Genomic DNA, 25,983 nt, shown 5'->3' with positions numbered 1-25,983 from the left:
ATCTCAAAGGTGGGTGCCAAGAGGTTGGTGCCAGACTGTCTTCAGTGGTGCCCAGTGACAGGACAAGGAGCAATGGCCACAAACTGAAACACAAGAAGTTCCACCTCAAGACAAGGGACAATTTGCTTGCATTGAGGGTGGCAGAGCACCAGAAAGCTGCCCAGGAGGCCATGGAGTCTTCCTCTCTGGAGACATTCAGAGCCCACTTGGGTGAGATCCTGCTCTAGGTGACACTGGCTTGGTTGGATTGGATCTCCAGAGGCCCCTTCCAGTCCTAATAATTCTGTGATTCTTACAATAAAATATTGCTAGTGTCCAAGGAATGTATACCAGGAACATGGTTTTGAAACACATTTTTCTGACCTTTAATAACATTATGTTTTTAATTCTCAAAACTGGAGCACAGAATTTTAAGCTATTTCCAGGATCAGCAGAGTCCATAAAAGTTCTATAGTTTTACCACTTCAAGAATTGTAAGGCTTCTTAACATTCCCACTACTTATTTTAAAGAAAAAAGCATAAATACAAGATATTAATGGGTATACGTGGACAATAAATTTCACATATTAAACTTAAGATGCTCAATCATACCCAGTACATGTAAAAGAAACTGATTCAGGCATATTTTTCTTAAGTATCTTGCAGAACTCCTGTTACTGAGTTACTGTTATGAAAGAGAAGATGTGGGTAGGATAATTAGTATTGTCAGGTAATCATGAAAAAATACACACATAGGGCAGGTAGGGGATTCTAGTTAAAGAAAGTCTTTATACCGACAGAGTCTTCTGAACTTTTCTATATGGTTGCACATATCTATCATGTTCATTTTAATGAGCTCTACAAAAAGGTTACATTTTTGACCTCCAGAGCTCAAAGATCAAGTTATCACAGTTTTACTTCTTGTTAAAAAACTCTGGAATCTATTCATATCATGGGCATTATATGACCAATTGTTATAATGAAAACTGGGGAAATTCTGAAATATGAGTCAAAGTAACATGTTGCCTACAGCTTCAGTGTCCATAATTGATTCATCTTTAAATAATTACCATAGCACCTATAACCCTGCCAACACATGTTTTAAGACTCAGGACTCTCTGGAGAAAACTGTGTTTTATTACTAATTGCTGTAGAGAGAAGAAGATGGAGGGAGAAGGCAGCTGGCTTTATCTCTACTTCTTCAATGTTAGGATAAAAAACAGGTAATTATTTCCTTTTCTGCTGGTCTTCAGTGTTTCTAGGTTTTTTCAGTGCCCACCTTTATGTAACTGTGTAGCAAGACTAACTTCAGGTTAGTACCAGGTCTTCAATGACAAAGCTGCAAACTGCCTAATTTCAGCAGCTATGGTGCAGTAATCTCACTTTGCACTTCACTTTGCTTTCTGAGTAGAGTTAATGAAGGTGAGGCACACACAGAACCTGAGGCAAAATACAAACCCCTATGTAATTATTTCAAAAAGATGGCAGGAACCATGCAGTAGTTCTGAGTTTGTTTCCTTTTGCTAAAGGACATGCACCCATGCACACTGAGTAACAGAACTATGATGCTGAATGTCTTTGAAAATGGATGTTGTAATGGTTGGTTAAACAGGGGGAAAAAAGACCTGTCCAAGGAAAAGAGAATGACTTTGGGGTCCCTATATCTGTCAACTCTCATAAATTCTGTGTTCAGCTTATGTTTCACCTAAAATTTTATGTGTTATCTTCTGTATGTCTCATTTCTTTGACTCAGTGTTTGATCTGTCAAATGAGAATTAAACCCCATATTTATTTTCCTTCTCATTTCCCTCAGCTCTGCTATAATTCCATTTGAGACTATAACAATGTAAAGAACCTGGATACACTGTCATAGTTCATATTACCTCTGAATGGTAGCAGTAAAAAGCATGGTCTTTCCTGTAACTTATAAAAAAATACTAGTGATACCTTATAATGGTCCAGAAAGCTCAGTTTTGAGCTAAAGATGAATATCAGACACTTCAGAAACTTGTTAACCAAAGAGCATTATTAAAACTATAATTAAATGTCATTCCTTTTGTCCAAGCTACATGAGATGGGAACTCTCAAGGGCACTTATACTTCATTGCTGGTATGTGACCTAGAATTTAAAGCAGATGGTTGGTTTTGACCCAGATCTGGAAATGAGGCATTTGCATCTCACTGGGCTGTCTCACTAGCATCACTGACAGTGCTGCTGCTAGGAGAGGTCTTGGCTACATGTCTACATCATCCTGTGAGCCTGCAACAAGGGCCTGAGGAGTATCCTGAAGACATTCTCTGGGAATGGTGAGCCATGCCTATGGATGTGCTTAGTAGCTGGGTACACCATGACACACAGCTATACAGGCTGTCTGAGGGTTACCACAGAGATTAATATGTTAATCTGACCAATGACAAATGTTTCTAAAAGTAAAATGAACAATTTACTTGCCTTCTGCAACTGGAATTGCTGGCCACATGAGGAAAGGCTGAGATAGCTGGGTTTGTTCAGCCTTGAGAAAATAGGCTTAGGCTTTATTATCATATTCCAGTATATAGAGGCAACGGGTACAAGTTACCCCTAAGGAGATTTCACTTGGTCACAAAAAGAAATTTTTGTACAATGAGAAAAATCAGCCCTTGGAATAATCTTTCCAAGGAAGTGGTGGATTCCCCAGTGATGGACACTTAAAAGATCCAGATAGACAGGGTGTTGGAACATGTTACCTAGACTGTGCTTTTGCCAATAAAGGCCAGACCAGATGACCCATGAGGTCCCTTCCAACCTGGTATACTATGTACATGGTAGAGTTCCTTAAGGTAATATTATACTGAAATCACCCTCTGGCAGTAATATAAAATTGGATTCCCATTCAAAACCCAACTCTACACTGGCTACTTCCTATTCAACAGCAGAAAAATTAACCATCACATGGGTTCAGGAATGGACACAGAAGCACCACAGTTCTACTTAAAAAGTAGAGTAGTAGAGTAGTAGTAGTAGTAGAGTAGTAGTAGTAGTAGAGTAGTATTTGGTAAGGACTTTTATAAGCTGTAATTATCACAAGATTGATTATTCCCTCCAAGCAAAGCACATGGATATGTCTGCTTTAACAAACATGTTTTTGAGGAATCTCTTTCTTCTCAGATTAGAACTACTGTTTCTACAACAGAAAGTATGTTACTTTTGGAAAGATTTTGACTATTAAAAATATATTACCAAGAAAGTAAAATGAAAGAGAATGTGAGGATTTGGAAGTGTTTTCAGTCTAAATTCCTCTTATCAACTCTATAAGAACTAATATGTTACAGAATTTTTACCTTAAACCTAAGCCAAAGGTATTTTATTGTGTACCTGTGAAATTGGAGTCTTGCCTGTGTTTCTTAATGCCCAGTTCAGAGCAGCACTTGTTGACCAATTGATTCTTGATTCAGCATATGCTGCAGCACCAGTGCAGCTGTTAAAACCAATGGATCTCAGTCAAGAGTGCAGCACTGATTTATCTACGTAAGGCCCACAATTGGAATATATATTTGTTCAAGATTTAAAGAAAGATTGAAGAGTCAAGACCAGAAGACAAATCCAAACCAAATAGTCATTAGGGTAGAACAGTTTTCTACTTGTTGTTTTCTCTAGGTAACAACATGAGTGTGAGATGGCTAAGGTTTGGTAGCCCAGCCTAAGCAACTAGATACCCATTTACAACTGATGAATTCTGGCACAAATTCAGATAAAGATTGAATTTACACACAAGACTGATAAAGAAAAGCTTGGCCTTCTGACCTCAAAAAAAGCTGTTACATCTGAAAACCTTCAGGTTTTCAAACTGCATCAAGTTTTCTACAGAAAATATTATTTACAACCCATCTATGGGTTTGTCTCATCAATGTCAGTGCTGACATTTGGCCATTCTCTCACTATATCCAGCAAAGTTGAAAGCCAGCTCCCATCTCAAAGACCTTTTAGGATCCTTTAATATGGAGAAACTTTGTTTCAACGTTCATAGCATAACTTTCCTGCACCTTCCAAAAATTGCAAACAAGAATGAAGAGAAAAAAAAAAAAACAAAGCAAAAGAAAATACTTTCTTCATCTAAAGAACATTTAAAAGATGACAGTATTTTACCACAAGATCACCACATTTTACTTGTATGAAATGAAAGAATGACACTCTCTCTTAGACAAAGAGATTTGTGATGTGCTGATGAGAAGTACTATATACTAATCAGGTATTTTTTATGAAGTTTCCACTGATCAGGTTCTCCAGAACTATATCTTATTCTACCTTTGATTAAAACATACTTTATCTTCCACTACAGAGAAGAAAAAAAAGGGTAATATTTGATAGAATTTTTATAAAAAATTCTTAGCCATATTTGAAGACAGTTAAGTGAACAACTGCACTATAAGATACTTTGTCTAAGCATTTGAAAATAAGGCTTTAGAAGAAAACACATGGACACACTCTTTGGACAAGTGATTCAGAGACAGGCAAATTCGATTTTTGCTAAAAAAGAAGGCTACTCTTTCAAATGCTCATTTCCTAAGTAACTTAAGTAATTAAAACTCTGTGATAATTCTATGTTGCCAAATAAACTTTTATTGTATTTTCCATTCACTATTTTGTGTGAGTGCTTTACATTTTTTATAGTCAATTCACATTTTCAAATTTATTTTTCCTTACAATAAGCTGTATTATAGTGAGGCATTATTACAGAGGAAATTGCTGCCTTTTTTTTTTTTCTAGCTAATGTTATTGGGAAAAAATCCATCTACAAAGAATAAAAAAAAAGTTTCACTATTTCTCACAACATTCTTTAAATCTGTTTTTTTTTCTCCATCTTTGCTTTTCTCATCTTTTTTGTATTTCTGGTTGTTATCCATACCATGCCATGCACATGTCTTTTTCTTTTAATTACTTTTTTCATCCACACTTTTACTGCCTGTTGCTAAGCAACATGCATAACATTAGGATATACATTCATTTATCTTTGAACACATTCTACTTCCTGTTTGTGTAATTTGTTTCCAGTATTTTATCCTATTCCATACTGCTGTTATTTCCACATTTTTTCACACCTTGTTCAGAGTAACTTGCCTAAGAATACCCATAGACTTTTAAAAATCATTCCTAAACAGACAATATAGTTTAGTATGCAATGTTGATGGTATTTCTTTGATTTTTATCTCTATTTAATTAAAAAGAAAGATAATACACAAAATATTCTCTTTGAAGAAATGTATCTGTTAACTTGGATACAGGTGCAAAGTCAAGAATACAAAAAAGAGAAAAATCTTCCAAAATTGACCTGCAGGAAGGGTAGAAGACACATGAGCTAGTACCCAAGATGGACCTTGTTTCATAAATATGACAGACAGAGTAGAGTAAATCTGATGTAGTTAAGACAAAGGAGCAAATGTAGGAGTTAAATCATAGGATGTTTTGGATTAACCAATTGCTTCATCCATCAGGAAACAGAAGACTTTAGTACTGTATGTTTCTTTTAAGATACACAGAATTGCAAACAGGTTAACTTCAGTAAGCTTTCTCTGGAAGACTGTTAAGACTTCCTATAGAGACATCACAGGTGTTTGCTTTCAAGCATCCCTATTAACACTAAAAACTGAAAATCCTTGGCCATAAGCTATTACAGAATATGAAAGAAATTCAATCACCTGCCATCCTTCAGTCTCCTGTAACTCTATTCATTTTTGTTCTCTGACATTCTTTCAGAGTCATGGAATATTTAATCAATTCTCTTCAAAAAGCCACTCAGGGTTATGGCAGGCTACTAAGGGGTTAATAAGGTCCTAAGGAATTAGCCTTGCCAATAACAGATGCTGTCAGCATCAATCCAATTTTCTCTTCTAGAAAAAAAATTACTTAGAAGAGTAGAAACAAGTTGTTTAATGAAGGGAGAAATAATTCATCTAGCCTTCCACAGACTTGTTTCATCCACCTACCACAATAACCTGACTCCTCAGTGACTTCTCACTTCACAATATTCCTCGTTCTCTTCACGCTTCTCACCCTTTTCTTTTTCCTTGTTCTTTGGCTGAGTAAGAGACACTATATGCCACAACTGATTGAAGCCTTAGCTATGTTTAAAAATAATATATATGCAAGAAATTAATAAATACAGGCTTAACAGATAATTTGCTTCTATTTCTCAGACAATTTCTGCCTCAGCTGGAAAACAATACATGTTACTGAATTATAGAAACTTAGGAAGATTTAGCCTCTATTTGTCTTTAATTCGGTTGAAATTGGACAATGTGTTAAAAAATAATTAAGACAGGATAGGCAGAAAGTGTAAATGCATTGAAATTACTTCCCAAGAAAACCAGAACTGTATACAGTGAAAGAAAAGAATTGAGTTAGTATTGATCAAAAATCACCATAGAGAATGAAAAGCCAAGGTGTCTCCCTACTCCAGAGTAGGCAGCATGCTGCAATTTGCTCCAGCTACCTGGTCTTAGGTCTTTCTTCTACGTGTCAGCACATACACTGTCCCTTCACAGGGCTTCTAACGTGGCACTGAATTATACAATAAAGATCGACCTCTTCAATCAATACTATATTCAAGCACTGACAAAAGTACTCTGTACCCCTCTCTGAAAGTACACCAAATGGCACCACCCACAGGCAATGCATAAGATCTTTAATAAATTGCAGTTATATGATATGTCAGTCTTGAACCACTCTTTTGACACAAAGAAGAAAGCTTTATTCTTTGGCATGAACTTCATCTCAACCAAGTTTTTCTATTTCTTCAAAAAAACTTGTTGCACTTTACACGTCTTCCTGGCACTAAGAAGCATTAAAACATTAATAGGGCTGAGAAGGAAGGTAGTAGAAACCAGAAATTCCATCGATACAACAATTTCTCCTAAGATTTTCTCTAACACATTATACCATTCGTATGGGAACACAATTTGGAAGCACCAGCTTCAGCAAACAAACCAACCAAATCAAAGGTCCCATATCCCTTTGGTCACCAATGGTAAATCACAGCTGGATGTGGCTGGACATCTGCCATCATGCTGGATTTTCCTGAATTTTCAGAAGTTCAAACCCACTTAATCTAAATGAACTTCAAAACTATCAAGTATGCTTCATGATTCCTTATTAAAGCTGCAGTCGTAGATAATATTTTCTGTAACATCTAAAAGGCCCTATACTATTGGCCTGCTTTTGGCAGCAATACATGTTTTCCTAGTAGCTGGTACAGTGCTGTGTTTTGGATTCAGTATGAGTACCATGTTGGTAACACACTGATGTTTTAGTTGCTGTGCAGTGCTTGCCCTAAGCTCTAAATCAAGGACTTTTCAGTTTCCTGTGATCTGACAGTGAGCAGGTGCTCAAGAAGCCAGGAAAGAGCATGGCCAGGAGAAGGGACCTGAACTGGCCAAAGGGATATTCCACACCACAGAGCACCAGGGCCAGTTTATAAACTGGTGGAATTGGCTGGGAGGGGCCAGTCATTGCTGGGGAAGTGGCTTGGGGTCACTCTGTGGGTGGTGAGCAATGGTATTGAGCATCACTTGTTCCTCTCACCTTTTTATTATCATTATTTTACTTTGTTTCAATAATCAAACTGTTCTTATCTCAATCTGATTTACCTCCCCACTGGGGGTGGAGTCAATAAGCAGCTGTAGGCTTTGAGTTTCCAGCTGGAATTAAACCATGACAGTTATCAAGTCACATGACTATGAAGGAGATCACATGACACTAGGAGGCTGTATATGGTATCTTGTTACATTGAAAGTTCATGAAGATTTGAAAATGAAATAACATATGTGCTAAATAAGCAATAAATGAATATGAGTGCCTCTGTAGGCTTCATTATGCATTCACTTCAGCAAGATAACATCATTTCAATTCATGCCAGTAAAAAATCCTAATCAAGTTTCATAAAAACCTTTTGATAAAGTTTTATGGCATGGTCACCATGTTCCTTGACATTAATTATTGAGTTCTGGACTTAAATTAGAATTAGTTGTTACCAAAAACTAATTCACCAAAAAACTAGGAAGAAGTTATTTTCAGCTTTTGTGTAGATATTCCACTCCTAAAAGTGCAAGTATAAAGCAAGATAAAGTACAAAAATGTCCACTATTACAAGCCATTACTATGAAGAACTGTTAACATGTAAGAACAGTATTTTCCAAATCCATTAAAGTCTAACTACAGACACTGCTCAGGGGAAATCAATGATCTTTGAGCACTGATATTAGTCACTTGACTTCAGAAGTACTAAAATTCATACCATCCTGAGTTATCTGTAGGCACATATATGAAGTATGACTATTGTTTACTCTCTTCTAAGTGATGGACATAAGCAAAAGGAAATTCACTATGAGAGTGGGCTGATGGTGAAAATCCTGCAGTCCCAAACAGTCAGGATTTTAAATGCATGAGAAAGAGAGGAATGAGTCTATAAAACAGTAGGGCTGGGCTTTGTACATCCATGAAAACAAGCACAGCACATATAAAGCACTAAGATAAACAGAAAAAATTGCACTAAGGCAAGGGCCAGAGAAGAAATTAGTTAATCAAAGCTTGTTATTGAAATGCATCTTTGACTCCTTACTGACCATTTTACTAGATGACTGCAGATATGACTCCATTTGAAGTGTTTATGAAGCACAGTTTGACAGCAGGAAAATGTTTGTCTGAAGAATGTAATAACCTTCCAACATAAGAAGCCACGAGGAAAAAAAGAAATAGTAGGTCTTCTCCTTCTTTCAAATAAAACATAACACGCCCTTTAAAATTACACTGAAATGCTACTGGTTTTTGCAGAATTATTATTTTTCCCTATAAAATTAATATTAATATTTTAAAAATCTATTAGGTCCTTAAATGGGACTAACACTCATGCTTAAAAATTCTAGTCATAGTGTATTATGTATATTTATGCATAAGCAGAAGACAATGCCACTATGCATTAACATTCCCTAACTTAGGTAGAGAATATTACATTTGGCATTGTAGTGCATATACCATATTTATGTTACTCAGGGGAGAAAAACCCAGCAGATAAAAACCAATAGAAGGAAGAAGAGATTTGCTGCCAAGTTTGTGATTTAGATGTGTAAGACAAACATCTTAGTATTTATTAGATTGAGCAAGACACACAGTTAGTTGCAGTAGATAAGACAAATCAGAGCTATCTGTCAAGAAAACAAGGGCTGGTAATTTGCTCATTTTCTAGAATTATTTGATTCCAAAAGAGATTAACAGTACTAGGAGTTTATAATCAGAAGACAAAGACACACATATAACACAGTAGACAGACTAACTAAGAATATGCTAAATAAAAAAAAAATCCTTAATACAAGGCAGTTACAAAAATTCATTATTTTGCTTTGGTAAATGTACTTATTAGTTAAATTACAGAGATCATAGATTGCTTTCTCTACAGCAAAACTGCATTCTGAATATGGGAATTGACTTGCTTTCATCAAGACTCATAAATAGCTTGGAGAATAAGACTTTGACTCATGAAGAACTCAAAATAATTTCTTTACCTGTTTCTGCAGGCCATTTGGGAATATGAAGTGTTGGGTTGTCTTGATAGTAAGATCTGAATCTGTCTCCCTATGCATTTTTGAGTGAAGAAATACAACCTCTGCGTATCTGAGCAACTGCAGGGCTGTTCTCTACTGCTTGAACAGTGCACACATATTCTAAGGCCTTCTACTAATTCTGACAGCAGGCTTTCAACAGTCAGTCAAGTAATTGATTGAAACATGACAAGTAAAACCTTGATTTTCTTGGAGTTGGTTTAAATTCCAGACCAATTATTCTGTAATCCTTATCATCAAATTCTATAAAGAAAATACTTAAACAGATACAAGAGACTCCACAATGGCTAAAACCCACAATCCTATTTATAAGGGAAATCTTTGTGAATTCTAGATTGTTAGCAGCCAGTTGGAAATGAAGAAGGAAAAAAAGAGGGGAATCTCTGCTTCTAAGCTAACCAACAGTCTGAGTATCAGCAATGTGCTTTAAAACACTAAGGCTATTGCTACTTGATTATTCTCTTAGAGGAAAATATCTTGAAAGAGAAAAAAACCAAATCTAAATTATTGAATGAATTTAGAGTTTGTTAAACACAGGTACACATTCCAGAAATTCACCTGCAATACTCATGCAGTATATACAAGGCATATCCCATATTAAGATAGAAAGATTATGTCATGCCTAGTAGTCCTGACAGAGGACCCAGAGCATTGGTGGTACATCAGATTTTTATAAGAGGTTAATTTGTCTTGTTAATATCTATCTGGGTACAAATTTAAGTAATGAGGCCACATCAGATTAATCCCATGCTGTATCAAATGATGATAGAATTGGAAACTTAAACCTTCACCAGCATTGGCAGGATCTGAAAATAAATAAATAATAAGAATTGATTTAGAAGGGTCTATGCAAAGAATACAATTTCAGCTGTTGTTCAATTCTAGGATACAGAACCTGAACAGGGACAGTTCCTGACTGAAACGGAATTTTGAGGAGCTAGGGAAAAATAATGTTTTTCAACAGCAACATAGCAATAACAACAGGCTATCTGATGAGTAACTCCCCCATTACCCACCTATCACAGTGGGCATAATCAGATGTTCCAAATAAAGAATAATTATGGAGCACTTTAGTTTCTAACAATTTTTTTCCTATTCCCAGTTAATAGCCAAAATGGACAAAGAAATAAATATCATAAAAAATAATTGTGAATTCATAGGGAGGGTGAGATGGGATGAAAAACTAAAAAGTTTTAAGACATTAGAAACCAAAGACCAATAGCATGAGTAATTGCCATGAAAGATTTATTTTGCAAAGGAATAGAGAATTTAGCGTGAACCAACTGCCTTTCCTACAATGACTGCAGTGTATAAACACATTGAAGAAATCTGACCCAATTTCTGGCTCCATCTGAGAGAAGAAAATCTACAGTGGGGCTATTCTCAACAATGAAGATTTTTTTTCTCACATTCAGCCAGAATTTTCCCTGGCACAATGTGTACACACTGCCTGTTGTCATGGTGCATTGTCATCTACTGAGGGCTCCTCTTCTGCAGCATCATCAGCGCACCGAGATGCGAGATGCAGCATGTGCTCCAGCACAAATGTAATCTTATTTTTTCTAGGAATCTCCTCTTTAAGGGAAGATTAAAAGGGAATCTTCTCTTGACAATAAGTTTATTTCGAGAGAATTTGCACAAGGTGTAAGAGATTTGGAGGAAAAAATCAGTGGATGCATTTCAAAAATTCAGATATTGTTTTAAACTTTCAGGATTTATGGCACTATGCTTTCCAAACTGCTGAGGGAAATATTACAAGAAAAGAAGATAAAATTATAGATCATATCAAACAATTCTAGGAATAGTTGAACTAAAAATTCCTGATTCCTTGTATATTTGTATGTTATGACTGACAAAGTATCAAGTCTGATGAAATCTTTGTCTAAACCTTCTCCACAGTTGGGTCTTCATGAGGTCTTGCTTCCATGAAGATTCTGTGATGCTTGCTAAGAGTCATTAATTCATGTAACATCCCTTTCCTCTGTTGGAGCAATTGCAGCATCTCTGTCTTCTTCCCTCACCTATTTTTATAAAACTTGCAGAAGTAAAATGATTTCTTTGATCTCAGCTCTCACTGAAACCAGCCTGTAAGCTCCACAGGTGTCAGTAAGTGGACACCCATTATTCTATAAGTCTCATAAGAAGACAGTTAAAAATCTCACAGAAATTCTTGTAAAGTTGAAATAGGAATTTTTTAATAAACTTTGTTCAGTTCAGAAATATAAGGATTGCTAAGAGCACATAGATCAGTTAAATGCTATTAATAACATCATTAATTTAAACAAAATACTAATGATGAAGGGATACCATGTAGCTGAGTTATAAAGAGTATATGTTGCCACTTAAATTTATTAAATTAAATAATAACTTTGTCACATTAAAAACAAGTGCTGTCATCAGGTATTTGGTATTTTTTAAACTAGTTAGCTTAAGTTTTGTTAGGATGTAGTTTTACAATATCCCCTTTTTAATTGTGTTACATTTCTGATGCTGATTCATTTTCTCAAAATGCAGCAGAGACTGCAAGAGAAGAGAAAAAATCTAAATCTGAAGAAAACTAGCTAACTATTTGACATGAGACTCTTCTTTTACTATGCCATAGACTGGCTCATTTTTATTTTTGTCATGTTTTTTTCCTGCTATAAAGGGACCCTGGACTTTGCAAACACTTCTTTGCTACTGCAAAGGAGTTATTGCTATTTATATTATTCATACTATTTGTACTGAATTATTCTACTGTACTCTCTGTGGGGTTTTGCCTCAGTCTTTAACAACACTGGTGGACCTTGGTCTGCTCAGGCCCTTGACTTGGACTGCCACAAGTGTGGGCACAGTGACTTTCCATTTGGGGACACAGAATTGTAAGGGATCAGCTGTACTGGCTGAATGTTTACAGGTACATAAGGCCTGATGGGATCCATCCCATAGTTCTGAAGGAACTGGCAGATGTTAGGGCAGGATCCCACTCTGTCATCTGTCAAGGATCTTGGGAGCCTGAGGAGGTCCCTGCTGACTGAATGCTAGTCAGTGTTATCCTATCTATAAAAAGGCTGTGGGGAAAAATGCAGGAAACTACACTTAGTCTAACCTCAGTTCTTAGAAAAATTATTGAGATCATCATAGTGGGTGGTATTGAAAGGTATTTAAAGAATACCACAATCATGAGGCACAGCCAGTGGCAAGTTCACAAGGGGAAAGACTTGTTTAAACAATTTCATATCCCTCTATGATATGGTCACCCACCATGGGGATGTAGGGGAGGCAGTGGATGTAATTTTTCTGGATTTTAATAAGGCCTTTTATACTGTTCCTCATAGCTTCCTTCCAGACAAGCTGCCCAGCTGTGGAATTCACAATTTAGAATGAGCAGTCTCATTGTGTACTGGGTGAAGAAGTGGCTGAAGAGCTGAGCTCGAAGAGTTGTAGTGGATGGGGCTGCATCTGGCTGGTGCCTGGTCACCAGTGGTGTGCCCCAGGTTCAATTCTAAGGCCAATACATATATTCAATATATGGTCAATATATACATCAGTGATCTGGATGCAGGATTTGAATGCACCATTAGCAGGTTTACTGATGATACCAAACTGGGAGGTGCTGTTGACTCTTGAGGAACAGAAGACATCGACAGAGGGATCTAGATAGACTGGGGCTTTGGACAATGAGTGATGGGAGGAAATGTAACATGTCAAAATGCTGACTTTGGCACAAGGACAGAGCAGGGCCAGGCACTAGTACAGAAAGGGAGAGGAGTGGCTGGAGATGAGCCCAGCAGAGAGGGATCTGGGGTGCTGGCTGGCAGCAGCTCGGTGTGAGCCAGCCGGGTGCCCAGGCAGCCAGGAGGGTGAGCTCCAGCCTGGGGTACCTCAAACCCAGCACAAACAGCTGCTCAGCAGAGATGGTTATCCCACTGCACTCAGCAGGAGTGGGCCTCACCTTGACTCCTGTGTGCCACTCTGGCCTCACAATTTAAGAAGGATGTGAAATTCTTTGTATGCGTCCAGAGGAGGACAAAAAATCTGAAAGGAATGTCCTGCAAGGAGAAGCTAAGGACTTTGGGCTTGCCTGGTCTGGAGAATAGGAGGCTGAGGGATGACCTCATTGCTCTCTGAGGATGGGAAATGGAGAGGGAGGTGCTGACCCCTTCTCACTGTGGTTCAGTGACAGGACATTTGAATGGTTCAAAGCTCACTCAGGGGACTTCAGACTGGGCATTCCTTACCTAGAGAGTGATCAAACCCTGCAACAGGTTTCCTAGAGAGGTGATGGATCAGGTTTTCAGTCTATTAGCATACATCAAAAATTGCACTTCAAAAGAAAACTTTTGTTCTTAGTTCTGGAAAAAAAATCTGCTTTTAATAAAATGCATGCTCTGAAAGAACTTAAGTAATAATTTTCCATTCAGAGTAAAGGTTCAGCTTCGGATGAAAATGAGCATGAGCTGTTGTCATCTAATGGCTGTTCAATAATTTTGTTCAACTCATTTGAAATCAGTTGGTTGGGTCAGTCTTTTTTGCAGTTTCTATCATCCAATGCAATTAAAAATCATCAGCATCTATGTGGGTAGTCCCTGTAAAGACATCACCAAACTGAATAAATACAAGCTATTACTAAAAGAAGTGATTGGCATTTGAGGCATGTTGGCAGGTGCACTGCTATTACCACAGATGCTAATCACAATAAAAAAAAAAATCTTTGATGTCTATTTTATAGCTGTCACATTCTAATAGTTTTATTATGTCACAGTTTTACTGAATATGAAGGAAAACAGCTTGAAAAAACAGTCCTGAGGATATGACCAGGTAAGCACTTCCTATGGCATTCACATATTTTAAAAAATTGTATCATCATGAATGCATTATGGCAACTGACCACGTGCATATCCCTACTTGCAGCAATACAAAATAAAACAGGATTCATGTTAAATAAGAATGGTCTCTGTTAAAACAATTTACGCTGAACCTCAAGGACCAATGAAAGAAGGTCAGTGTGAAAGGCAGGAGTGAGAACTAAGAGGTAGGAACCAGTGACTTATTTAAACTTTCTAAAATAATTTTAAACACTTGTTTGGACATACCCTCAAAAATATAAAAAGGACAAATTTTAAATTTACATATGAACTTAACTTAGATCAATAACTTCAAATATTCCATGTAGTAATTTGGCTCAAATTAACTATTTAGAAGGCATAAATGGGTGTGTGGCACATTGTATAACACTTGCATGCTAGGTTTTGCTTTCAAACCTGAAAAAATACATACCTGTAGTTATGCAAAACTTTCTTCAGAAAAAGTGATAAGCAAGAGAGGTCAGATTTTTAAATGAATTTTATGTAGGATTGGGATAACAGACAGACTTGGGTTATAACCACTAAAAAATATATTTAAAATTTTTGTTAGAATGATTTGGTGCCAGATATATCTTTAGTACTTGTGACAAGATAGGGACAATAGTTTTAATTATTAAGAGGGTCTGCTGCAAGGAAGAATTTTTACAGTGAGGGTTGTGAGACACTGGAACAGGTTGCTCAGAAAACTTGTGGACGCTCCACACCTGGAAATGCTCAAGGCTCTGATCAGCCTGCTCTAGAGGAAGATGTCCCTGCCCATGTCTGGGGAGTTGGACTAGACAATGCTTAAAGGTCCCTTCCACCCTAAACCATTCTATGATCCTTTGACGTCATGCTCAGCAATTAAAGTTTAGGGAACAGACAAGAAAGGAAAGGAAGTTTGTGGTGATGGAGTTTATCTCCCAAAGTAATGATTAGCTGTGCTGCTTTCCAGGAAGCAGCTAAACATCTGCCTGCTGATGAGAAGTAGTGAATAAATTCTGTGTTCTGCTTAGCTGGCATGCTCAGCTTTGCTTCCCTCGTTTAAGTGTCCTCATCACAGCCCGCGAGTTCTCTTGCTCTGGCTCCTTGGATTCTCTGTGGGGGCAGCCAGGGAGTCACTGGCTGGGGTCAGCCCACCACAAAGAGCAAGTATGTTAAGTAATTGGATGACAGAATTGGCAACAGAGTTAGAGATAGGAAAAGCAAAACAAACCTCATTTGTACTACTACTACCCAAAAGATAGATGTATCTTTAGGTGTTAACTGACAAAGTTTGCTTGCAAAGTATCACCCCACTTACACAGGGCCTGGGACACACAGACTCTTCATTAATGTGTTGGTTCCCTGTGCAACGAATTATGAAACAGATACTGCCTCAAAAAAGAACTTGTGTTGGGGTACAGACTGCCAATGCAATAAACATTCAATTTGACTCCTGTTCCCCATAACACCCTTAGTATTTTTTCAGGTAAATTATGAGGATCTCCTTTTATTTCTCCAATTGTTCCCTCACAAGCGTGAAACGGAGGGAGTATTTTGAGACAGTTGTTGGATTTTTATACACTTCACAAATACCAGCTAAGGACAGGTGGGACAGTCTGATTAATTTTCCTTTCTGTCTTCCTTGGGTAGGATACTGGTTGGAGAAAATAATTCTTAACTCTAGTCCCTGACAGGAAATGGTAAATAAAGATGCTGACACAGATGCCTTACATTCTGATGTGCAGTCTGGTGCATCTTTTTTTTACCAATGTTAGGACAATGGCATATTATTTTTGGGCATGGGACAAGCTTTTAACCCATGATTGAAAAAAAAAATAAACGTACTGACATGTACAGGTAGAGAAAAAATGGATCTTTTCTATTAGATACGGTCCTCAAGAGATAAGGAAAAAGATTTGTATAGGTGATGAAGTGTGATAATATGAAAGGCTGCGAGACAGTTTTGCTTAAGAAACAAGAACAACAAAGGGATAAACTACTGCAGGCATCACCAGAGCTGGAATGACATTGTACTGTGTACTATGTTTCCATAGCAACTAGCCATAGGAAGATGAATGTCTCATATTCACTGTGCTCTGCACTACATGTCTATAAATCAAACTTGCATAGAAGAGCATAAGATTTCTTCCATGGGGTGGCTCTGAAAAACAGGTTATTTTCTCATTACTAGATAATTACATGAAAGAAAAATGAGACAATTAGGTCATTTTTTTGTATGGAAAGTACCAATACATACAAAAGTACTAATATACCTCTACTGTGAGATACTATCAATCTAAAGGCACAGTAGCATAAAAAGCTGATCATGAATGCCTTCTTTTCTTCCTTAAGATCTGAGTTATGCTTGCTAGCTTTAAAAACTGTACGGGAATTTTCTGTCCATTTTTGGTTTGTAAGACATTTTTCATCATTTATAGGTTCATCCACATTTACACATGGTTGGTTTTCAGCTTACTACTGTTATTATTCCCATTATCATGCTCTGAGGCTTTAACACACAAATAAACTGTTTTTCTGAGCAAATGTTACAGCTAGGACAAATATTTTTTTCAGCATATGTAATTAATAATACTGTATAATTCAAATATGACATTCATATTCATAAAAAAGGAAAACTGTACTTAAAGTAGTTTTTTAAGAATTTGAATCCTACCTTAAATGACAACATGTTCACTTACAGATGGCCATTTATCACAAATAATTATTGCAAAGGTCTTGACACACTTCATATACTTGTAGCTACATGGAGATCAGCAGCAATAGTATAAAGCAATTCTTCTTCTTCTCATGGGTGTTACCCATCACAGAGAGCCCCACCATGGAGGAACACACCATTTACCTTAGCAGCCACTTCTGCAACTCCTGTGTCCAGAATGTTGAGTTTTTATGGTTCAATGGCATTCTACTCAGGTGCACATCAGGTGTATAATAAACCCCTGATCATTTTGTTGAGTATGACTGCAATATTAGATCAGAAACAAATGTTACTCTACTGTTCAGGCAAGATTACAGTCAGTTAATACAATCAAATATAAACTGAAAACCTGTCCATATTCTCCAAACTTCAGCAACAGCTGTAAGCAGTATATTACTGACATTTGTAAGAAAACAACCCTGGAGGAGAAAGAACATCTACATGAAATATTATTTTATCAGTCTGAGATGAGATTAGATATGGTCCTCAAGAGATTTCAGTAAATTCAGTACAGCCACTCCAAGTAACAGGCCACAATTCTGCAGAGAGTTTGCAAGGACTGAGGCTTTTCAGGCTTTGTCTGAACTTGTTTGACCTGCCCTGGAGATTCCACTTGCTTTATTTATCTGTAACAACAGCTCTTTCAAGGAGCAGGTGGCTCTGTCTAATTTGTTCTTAACTTTATACAGGATAAACATAGCTTTACACAGATAGTAGTAACAAGAATTTATCTATGTAAAATTATATATTTATGTAGAGAAATACAGGCCTGGCATGACAGGAGATGCAATAACATGCTATATGGAGTAGTAAAGGCATGGGATGTTAAAATACAGGGCACAGGCTAAAAGTGAAAAGCACACTGAAAGACCAAGACTAAAAACTCATTTATGGTCAGTTAAAGAGATGCAGACACAGGAACTGGACAAAAATATTTTTATAGGTGACAGAGCAAAGAACAAATATCTGAAATATGTAGTTTGTGCCATATATTGGAATACAATGTGGGCTTGCAGACCTGAGAAGAAAGACAAAGGTGTAAACTGGGCAGGCAAACATATTTAAATTACCCAAAGTAGATGCTAGAGAGACAAGAAAACATGAATATTACACTCCTTCTGGTGAAAAAGTTTGGATAGTGGTAATGCACCCTAGCATGCCTGCCTTGAACCTGTGGGCTTGGGGACTGAGAGGGACAGTGGAAGGTTGAGAGAAACCACAGAGAAAGGGATAGGTAGTAGGAGGAGCATAACAACTGCTTTGAGACATTTTGCTGCATAGTGCTTTTTGATCTCTCTTTTTTCCAATTATTAAATCTGTATTAAAAATAATTCTTTAATTAGATTGCTAAGATTTTAGTATATAGTAAAGATAAATAGTGGCTTCAAGTATCAAGTGGGTCTCCTTTGTAGCCAAATAAAGATTTTGAGCATAAAAGCTCTTAACGTGTAGGTTAGAAGAATAATCCAGAATAATCCGTTGTTCTTTCTTGCTACGTTATATTTAAAGATTTTTAATATTAATAAGACATATATATGAATGATAAAGAAAAGGATTCCATTTTCAAGCTGCAAGTTTGTTAAAATTAGTTCAACATGTATATATGCCCCTATTATGAGCATTTTGCATACCTACAAATCAACTCTACTTTCTCTGAAAGGTAAATGACTCTGGTGGGGCCCTTCACTCTTCATGCAAATCAATTACTGCTATTATTCCTTCCTTGTGTTCTGCATAGCTTGAATACACTTGTTTTCAATTTTACATCTCAGAATATGTTGAGAATTACATTCCATAGCATAAAATTTCCTGCTCTGCATGGTAAGTAGACAAGCTAAGTATCATGAATGTGCCTTTGACTCTTTTTCTACCTCCCTTCTGTTCCTGCCTTTGTGACACTAGGCACAGACTTCACTTATTCTGCAACATCTTACTTAAAGTATAAGAAAATAACACATGCAACAATGCATTCCAAATTAAAGGAACCAGTCTGAAGCCAGCACTTCCACCAAAGAGAAAATTTTATAAATAAACATAAGGAACCCTTTTCATTTAACAATATCACAGAGATCTGAATATACAAATTAAACTTTTCCCCCTTGTCTCAATATTTACCTATGCTTTACTTTAGACTTGGAATGCTTTTTTATGTTGAATTTCCCTGTCTTCATCACTGACTGTACTATGGGGAACATCACAGTGCTCACAGTACACAAACTGCATTTATTCCAGATGAAATGAAACTGAAGGATATGCTCCTGGCATGCACCCAAAGCACTCCACCCTCTGCTGACCAGACTAGAATTGGGCCAAGTAACCCCCTCAATACAGATATTGGGTCCCCATCATAAAATTCCTGCTCTACAGACCTGATCCCTTTGTGTTGTATTAACTGCTAATACACAGATAATTTTAGAACTCACATTTGGTCAGTCATCACATTTAAAAACTCTTAAAGAACTTCTAAGTATTGTACATTATTTTACTTAACATAAAAGAAACACTTTGAAATTATGTTCAGTCCCAAAATTTAATTTTGATCTCTGTGGTAAAAAGAGGGAAGAACAAGAAATGTGTCAACAAATATGGAAATATATATGCTTCATTTATTACAACAATCTATTGTAATATAGATTCTGTGTCACAAATACATGAAACTTCTCACAAATATCTGTGACCAAAATATTTCTTACGCCTTTCTTTTCATACAGTCTTAATCCAATTGTACAGATCAATTTAGGACAAAAGTCTCAGCTCTGTTTGCCTAAATAAAGCTCAACATCCACACTTCTGAGCCAATCTCACCTTGCAAGAAATCTCACCACTACTACCTTGCAATATACACTCCTGTTTAAGTAAATTTCATTGAGACAGCTCTTGAACACGCATTTCCTGATTAGAAGAGAAAAATGTAAAAGCAAATAGTTTTAAGCTTCTTAAGAAACAGTACAGGCAACAAATTACCTTCTGTGCCTGTTATTTATTTATTATTATTTTAAAATTACTAGTTATAAAATTTATATTAATTATTGCATTATTTACACAATAATTTGTGTATAATCTTTATTAATAAAGACACTGAAACAGTAATGGGTGCTGAAGCTTTTATCTTCAGCTGCATGATAAAATCGAATAATTTCAATTAACTGAAAGAACAAAAAGACTTCTATCCAGGAATATGGATCAATTTGTTAATCTTACCTGGTGGCTTCAAATAAGATTTTCTCAGATAACTTTGAAGAAACAGAATTGAAAGCTCTCTTGAAGTCTTCAAAAGGCAAAAATCCTCTATCTTTAAGATTAAGAATAGGCAAGAGAAAAATAACGTAAATTAGGGTGTTTTTTAAAACTACTTAATACAATGTTTGCATGTAAGCTAATCAATTCCCAGTTTTGAAATGATGATACACTCTAAGTTACTGCATTAGAAAAATGTTTTAGAAAGGCAACTATATAAAGCTGAACAATCTAAAACAAATTTTATACTGACTATTCCTTTTTGCTAGTGTGAACTCTCCAAAAGTAATGTGCCTACATCTACAACTCTCTTATTTAAGTTTTCATTTTACCAGTAGCATTTTGAAAAACTGAACAAACTAATTGAAAATTTGAAATTTGCAAAGCTTTGAAAATAACTATAAGATATTCAAAATTACTTTTCAAATCTACCATTTTCATTGACAACTTGGATATTTTGAACATTGTGTTTTAATTTTTTTTCACAAATGTTACTTACTCAACCTATTAGTTCAGTTTAATCCTGCTGAATGCATTATATCAGAGCAATATCAGCTGATCAATCACTCAGGTTATGAATTCACTTCCAGACTCATCTGGAAAATAAAGCATCTCAAACAAGGCTACTGTAGACCATAGCAAGGCAAACAAAAGCACAGTGCTTGAAACAGTTAAGTCCTTTGAAATAACCCACTAAAAATAACACTTGAAAAGCTACTTTTAGTTCATGGCAAAAAGCTGAATGCATGCTTATCAGATCATCCCAACATCTGATCTGCCATATGTTTCACTTTCCCTCTTCTCAAAGACCATAGTCCTGTCTGAGATCAGGAAAAAAAAAGGCAGAGGATCTGAAAATCCATCAGCTCAGAGGTTTCTGATAAAATTTTCCCTTTTTCAGTTTGCTGATGGCACATCCTTTGCTATTTAACAGGAATGAGAAAGAATCTCCACATCTACTTCCCAATGAGAATGAGGAAAAAACCCCTCATTATTGGAATAAGAATCCCAATATAACCAGTTAGATTGTGCCTGGGTCAGTGTGACCCTCGCTGCTGAGCCAAAGGCGGCACTGTGGTGCTTTACCCCAGAGATACCTTGGCTGCTGGAGATTGCAGCAGGGCACTGAGCAAGTCCAGGCTTGTCAGGGGCTCCGTTTACCTCAGGAGAGAGAGCTTCTGGCGATGGTGAAGAGATAAAGGAGTGGATTCTGCTGGAGGGTTATATCCAGATGTTTATTCCATGGTTACAGAGGTCTGAACTGGGGCAACTGCTGCCAACAGAATGGAGGCCGCATGGTCTCATTAACCTTTTAAGCTCCGGGACAGGGGAAGGGGAGGGGACAGGTGAGCCACCAACCAGGTGAAAGGGGCAGGGTCTCAAGGGACTAGGGACACCTATCCAATGTCCCCCAGGCCTGAGGGACCAACCACACGACGCCTTGCTGGAATCTTAAGCCTGATTGACAGGACTCACTCAGCAAGGGGGTGAGGGGGAAGGGAGAGAGGCATAGGCACACCTGGGAAGGGACCCGGAAGTTTAAAACAGGACATTGCAACACACCGCAACACCTCATTCCTTTGGTGTCCCTTCCTTGGTCTGTCATGAGAAGTAAAAGAAATCTACAGCCACAAGCAAGGGAATGGGTAAAACCTGTGGCACAAATGAGTGGGGAAATGTGAGTCATAGAGACACAATGAGAGGCAGCAAATAGGAGAGGGGAATGGCAGAGATTTCCTCTAACAGCTGGAGGAGCTGCTGCCACCACAGACAGAGCTGCAGTCTAGAACACTGCAGGCAACTGAGCCAGACTTATTCAGCTACACCAACACCATCTTTATTAGCTAGTACTGCTTGATTTAACTTTGCTGCATCCAGGACATCACGTCTTTTTATTTCCTTCAGGTGTTCTGTTCTGCTTAATTGCTTCAGAATTAAACTAATATTTCAAAGATGAAGAAGAAAAAATCCTTATAGTGCGTATCAAGAGCTGTAAATATTTACTTGTTTCATTACTGTATAATGGTGCAATCTTCATTGTCCTCATAAAACTTAACAAACTTTTCAAATAATGGATCTAGAAAAATGTAAAATTAAATAAATCTCCCTGCCAAAAAAAAAAGCCAGTTTCATTTTCCTCCTTAAAAATATGTACGACTAAGGTCTACTGATTATGAATAGTTTTAATTCTAGAAATAAAAATAAAACTGCAATAATAACCTTCAAAGTTAGAGAATAATCATGAAAACATTTCAATATAGTTAAATTTTTCTCACATATTTTCTATACTTGAGTATAATACTTCTGTTTACCTCTACTTTTTTTTTTGTTACCTGCCATCTCATGTTTCTTTACACTGGAGAGAAACCTGGACTTTTCTAAGCCATTTGCATGCCATGGATAAAGATCCATGCTGCATAAACAATCTATCTGGCATCATTCCCAGAAGCCAAGTCTGAAATAATGTATAACCCCAGCTAGAGATTCCTGTGAAACCCATAATAAAATTGAGTGTAAAACTGAATTGGTTATTCCTTCTGTATGCTGTGTGCAAGTCTTGTACATTTATCTTTACCTTTCTAAGGAACAGAAAATTAAAGAAATTAAAATATAAATCTTGTTTGTAAGCTCTGAATCGACCATTTATTCTAAAATCAAATACAACATAAAAATTAAGAAACAAAAATCTGACCCACAAAAGTTAAGGTCTCTCCATAAAACATGCAAAAATCCTGACACAAAAATTCAGCAGATGGATGATTTTTGGAAAAGAAATCCCACTTCAACTCAATGTATAAACACACATTAATACTCTTCTTGCATAATTGCTGATATATGACTTATGTTCATTTAAAACAAATTACTTTTCTTGAGAAGAGAAGATGACTGTATTCTACAGGAATTTTTCCTTTATCTAGTAACATAACAAAAGCTCTGCACTTCTTTTCCTTTTGATTCATTCATATTCTCTTCTTCCTGCGGTGGTTCAAAAGCACAACTCCTTCAGCTCCACCTGCTGTCTCAATTTAAATCTATCAGTGTACAGATTTCCAGTGCCTTTTTGCTTACTTCTTCTTGAAAATCATATATTAAGAACTATTACCATCTCACTTTCCAGGATTACACTGTCTTGCTGCTTTCAACTACCAGGTTCTGTACATGCACCATTTCTATAATAACAGAGGTTGCCCAAACATGCTGAACTTGCCTGCATGAGCAGCTTTCCATTCAATTGGATAACTATGGAAGGGAAATTATAAAAAAGGCAGTATAAGCTTTCCATCCATTTATTCCTTCTCTTTCATAGTAACATGAGAGCCCAGAAAATGACAGCATACAATTTTCCTTTTCTAGAATGACTCCTATAATAGAGTCCCGCCCACTCATTGATTTGGAGAGCTGCCGACTCATGTGCTACTAGAAAAGGCTGCAGAGCTATGTCAACACACAAAAAGGACAGCTTAAAAATTATAAAAGCCACTAGGTATAAACAAATCCATGATCTATCTTTTTATCTTCACTGTTTCTGATTCAGAAATTCATGTGCTTTTTCTCCTGGAAAAAAATCCCAAACCAAACAATCTTTATTTTGTATTTGTTGCCTAAATTAAAGATTTACCAGAAAGGGTGTGGCTTAATGAGCATGTGTTCTAGCATCATAAACAGAATCAGCTTCCCTAATGCCTTTCAAACAAATTTATACAAATACCTGTGGAGTCATGTGGCAAAAGGGAAGATGGAATTTAGCATAAAAGCAACCTCAGTTTTTTATAACTTCATTTTTTGTATGAATAATTTATCCAATAAGACTTGCCACATGACCCCACCAACAGAAGTTTGAGTGTAAATTGGTAATGTCACGGTCAACAAAACCCAAGCAGGACTATATAAATGAGAAGCTTATTTCTTGAATTATGGTGTAGGAGTCCAGTATTTTTCCATGTTAATAGTGCATCATTATCAAAAAATTCATAGAAATTTTCATCACCAGCTTGAACAAAGTTACTAAATACTTGTCTTTGTCATTAATCAATATAATGTTGCTATTAAGAAATGCCACTTTGAGTGGCAAGAATAAGTTCAAACTAAACGTAACATAGAAGCACTAAAAATATTACAGAACTGTATGAAATGTCTTTAATAGCCACAGTCAGCTCATTTACAGAATGAAAGATCAGAATCATGGCACCATTTAGGTAAGAAAAAGACCCTTAAGTCCTTTCAGACCAAGTGTTGACCCAGCACTGCCTTGCTCACCACCAAACCACATCCCTGAGCACTGCATCTACATGTGTGTTACATAGCTCCAGAACCTCCACTGCTTCCCCAGGCTTCTGTCCCAATGCCTCACAGACCTTTTGCTGAAGGAATTTTTCCTAATATCCAGTCCAAACCCCCTCTGGGGCAACTTGAGGCCATCTCCTCTTGGACTCTTGCTGGCTGCTGGGAGAAGAGACCCCCACCTCCTTTCAGGTGGTTGTAGAGAATGATAAGGTGTCCCCTGAGCTTTCTCTTCTCCAGGCTAAACAACCCCAGATCCCTCAGATATTCCTCCCATGTCTGACTCTCCTGACCCCTCACCAGCTTCGTGATCAGTACATATTATACAACACTAGCGACTATGGCATTTAAGTAAGAAAATATTTTATTCTAATTAAATAAAACCACCTTTTTATCCAAAAAAGAAGTATATATGTAGTCCTAACAGAGTACTAATCAATATCAAAATCTCAAACTCAGTAGTTTTAAACAAAGATGCTTCACTTTGTAGAAATTTGAGTTCTTTATACACAAAGGAACTGTAATATTCAAATCTAACTTCTGGAGCATCAGCACCCACATCTGTTACTTCCTCTAAACAATGAAAGAAATTTCTGGTTTAATATTCAGATTGGAATTTACTGAAGACCAGCTGGATCAAAATTAATTTGGTAAATCTGTCTAAAATAAAAACTTCAATAAAATATAGAAAAAAATAAGAGGAAATGCGAGAAATATTTGCATCATTTATGCTTCTACAGCTTTTCTGGAACCCATCTTATTTTATGTACTATATATATCCTTTAGTGTCTTTCAGCAGGTTCTTACCTCACAACTTTACCTGACAGGAACACTGGAGTGACATATATTGATTAGCAAATTTCCAAGATCCACTAATATTAGTGTGTTATCAGGATTCATTTATAGTAAAAAAGCAATAAGCTAAATCACATGAGGAAAACAGTAAAAAAAAAAAAAGATTTTTCAGAACTGATTTAGGAGGTGACCAAGAGATCCCTGCAAAACGTCTTTAAACAATGTAAGGATCAGAAAGGGAGTATATAGACAAAGCAGAGAGGTCCCTTTGAGCTATATTATATTGGTTTTTGATGGGACTGCATGCTCATGAGTCTAAACCTGTCACAGAGAGCTGCTAAACTAAGAATAGAACAGAAAGAATCTATAACAAAGTTCTGTGTCCAGGGAATCTGTCCCTGAGCTGCTCCTGTGATTGGCCCTTAATGGTACACATGGAAGATGAGCCAATCACAGGTGCATCCTATTGCATTCCACAGCAGCTGGTAACAATTGTTTACATTCATCTTCTGGGCCTTTGCTTCTCAGAAGATGGACAAATCTGAAAGAAAGGATTTCTATGAAAAAATGTCT

The 25,983-nt window shown here is 36.7% G+C and overlaps 1 long non-coding RNA gene across 2 annotated transcripts in view; it reads right to left on the bottom strand.

Annotated features, from left to right (window-relative positions):
* Window positions 1-20,426, bottom strand: part of LOC113458771 (uncharacterized) — a 47,686-nt gene extending 27,260 nt beyond the window's left edge. The window contains exons 1-2 of one of the 2 annotated variants that reach the window (XR_012580636.1): window positions 20,299-20,426; window positions 17,242-17,360 (exon numbers count right to left, since the gene is read on the bottom strand). This is a non-coding gene — a long non-coding RNA (uncharacterized LOC113458771). Of the gene's footprint in view, window positions 1-17,241; window positions 17,361-19,902; window positions 19,978-20,298 lie in introns of those variants that run through there. The other variant, XR_012580635.1, reaches the window with a different exon arrangement.
* Window positions 20,427-25,983: the final 5,557 nt, after the last annotated feature.

This window comes from Zonotrichia albicollis, chromosome 6 (assembly GCF_047830755.1).
Source record: "Zonotrichia albicollis isolate bZonAlb1 chromosome 6, bZonAlb1.hap1, whole genome shotgun sequence".
NCBI lineage: Eukaryota > Metazoa > Chordata > Aves > Passeriformes > Passerellidae > Zonotrichia > Zonotrichia albicollis.
The sequence above is the reverse complement of the archived record's forward strand: the minus strand, read 5'-3'. Positions and strand labels throughout refer to the sequence as shown.